General features: G+C 47.6%; 1 protein-coding gene across 2 annotated transcripts in view; it reads left to right on the forward strand.

Moving 5' to 3' along the window:
* LOC137094973 (CAP-Gly domain-containing linker protein 3) overlaps window positions 1–2,500 on the forward strand; it is a 42,726-nt gene that overhangs the window by 11,612 nt on the left and 28,614 nt on the right. The window lies entirely within an intron of this gene.

Below are 2,500 nucleotides of genomic sequence, written 5' to 3' on the forward strand. Positions count from 1 at the left end.
GGTCCCAAAGGCCATCCAGCCCAACCCCATTCTAAATCAGACACAATCCAAGTGACAAATGGCCATCCTGTCTCCATTGAATCATAGAACCCTAGAGGTGGAAGGAACCCACAAAGACCATCCAGTCCAACCCCATTCTAGGGAAGAGACAATCCAAGCCTTCCTGACAGATAGCCATCCAGTTTCCATTGAATCATAGAACCCTAGAGTTTGGAAGGGATCCCCAAAGTCCATCCAGCCCCACCCCATTCTAAGGAAGACACAATCAAAGCCCTATTGACAGAAGGCCATCCAGCCTTTGTTGAATCCTAGAGTTGGAAGGGGTTCCCAAAGGTCATCCAGTCCAGCCTCGTTCTAAGGGAGACACAATCAAAACCCTCCTGACACAAGGCCATCCAGTCTCCATTGAATCATAGAATCCTAGAGTTTGGAAGGGATCCCCAAAGTCCACCCAGCCCCATCCCATTCTAAGAAAGACACAATCAAAGCCCTCCCGACAGATGGCCATCCAGCCTTTGTTGAATCCAAGAACTGGAAGGTACCCCCAAAGTCCACCCAGCCCCACCAAAAAAGACAAAATCAAAGCCCTCCCAACAAATGGCCATCCAGTCTTTGTTGAATCCTAGAGTTGGAAGGGGTCCTCAAAGGTCCCTTCCAACCCCATTCTAAGGGAGACACAATCAAAGCCTTCCCAACACAAGGCCATCCAACCTCTGTTGAATCATAGCATCCTAGAGTTGTAAGGGACCCCCAAAGTCCATCCAGTCAAATCCCATTCTAAGGAAGATACAATCAAAACTCTCCCAATGGATGGCCATCCAGCCTCTGTTGAATCCTAGAGTTGGAAGGGACCCCCAAAGGCCATCCAGTCCAACCCCACTATAGGGAAGAGACAATCCAAGCCTTCCTGATAGATGGCCATCCAGTCTCCATTGAATGATAAAATTCTAGGGTTTGGAAGGGATCCCCAAAGTCCATCCAGCCCCACCTCATTCTAAGGAAGACACAATCAAAGCCCACTAGACAGATGGCCATCCAATATCTGTTGAATCAGAGAATCCTAGTGTTGGAAAGGACCCCTTAAAGAACATCCAGTCCAACCCCTTCTGCCAAAAAGGAAGACACAATCCAAGCCCTCCCGACAGATGGCCATCCAGCCTTTGTTGAATCCTAGAACTGGAAGGGACACCCAAAGGCCATCCAGTCCATCTAGTGTTGGAAGGGACCCCCAGAGAACATCCGGACTTACCCCGCCTGTCATAAAGGAAGACACAAACCAAGCCCTCCCAACAGATGTCAATTCAGCCTATGGTTGAATCCTAGAGCTGGAAGGAACCCCCAAAGGCCATCCAGTCCAACCCCATTCCAAGGAAGAGACAATCCATTCAGTCTCGCGGAATAATAGAATCCTACATTTAGAGGACACTCCAAAGACCATCCAATCAAAGCCCTCCTGACAGATGGCCATCCAGTCAGCGCAGACCCATATAGTGCAGTCCAATGCAGCATCAAACTGCATGACATTGCAGGGTGGATCCAGCCTTAATTAAGCTGGAAACTATATTGGTTCGTTAACCAAAGGAAATCTCTGAAAGAAAGCTATATTGGGTTTTTGGGGTAATGTGTTTTGTGCTAATTAAACTTCGTTAATTAGAGAAAGGGCCTGGGATTAATTGACTGCAAATGACTCACCGCCTTGACTCAGCCTTGATTGGAATTGGACAATAATTATGTCTCCGGCGTGAAGGTATTCTTTCGAGTTGATTAAATGTATAGATTTAAAATATGCAGAGATACCATATATATATGTATATCCAGGTTGGCTGGCAGCTTCGTAGTTTGCGCAGTTCCGAGAATCGTGCCTCATTAAATCGAGCTGGATTCAGAGAAAGAGGGAAGATTGGGTTCCAAAATAAACTCAGCTCTAGTGACTCAGGGATATCAGGAAGGGATGAGTCAGCCAAAGACAGGCTTGAATCATAGAACCCTAGAGTTGGAAGGGATCCCCAAAGTCCATCCAGTCAAATCCTATTCTAAGGAAGGTACAATCAAAACTCTCCCAATGGATGGCCATCTAGCCTCTGTTGAATCCTAGAGCTCTAAGAACAGAGAAGCATCCCGAGCTCTGAGGATTATTACCTGGGAAGGAATCCCACTGGAGCATTGCAGCACACCCAAATACCTGGGAGTCACTCTGGACCATGCTCTGACCTACAAGAAGCACTGCCTGAACATCAAGCAAAAAGTGGGTGCTAGAAACAATATCATACGAAAGCTGACTGGCACAACCTGGGGATCACAACCAGACACAGTGAAGACATCTGCCCTTGTGCTATGCTACTCTGCTGCTGAGTATGCATGCCCAGTGTGGAACACATCTCACCACGCTAAAACAGTGGATGTGGCTCTTAATGAGACATGCCGCATTATCATGGGGTGCCTGCGCCCTACACCACTGGAGAAATTACACTGCTTAGCCGGTATTGCACCACCTGACATC

The sequence above is a fragment of the Anolis sagrei genome, chromosome X (assembly GCF_037176765.1).
Source record: "Anolis sagrei isolate rAnoSag1 chromosome X, rAnoSag1.mat, whole genome shotgun sequence".
NCBI classification, from domain to species: domain Eukaryota; kingdom Metazoa; phylum Chordata; class Lepidosauria; order Squamata; family Dactyloidae; genus Anolis; species Anolis sagrei.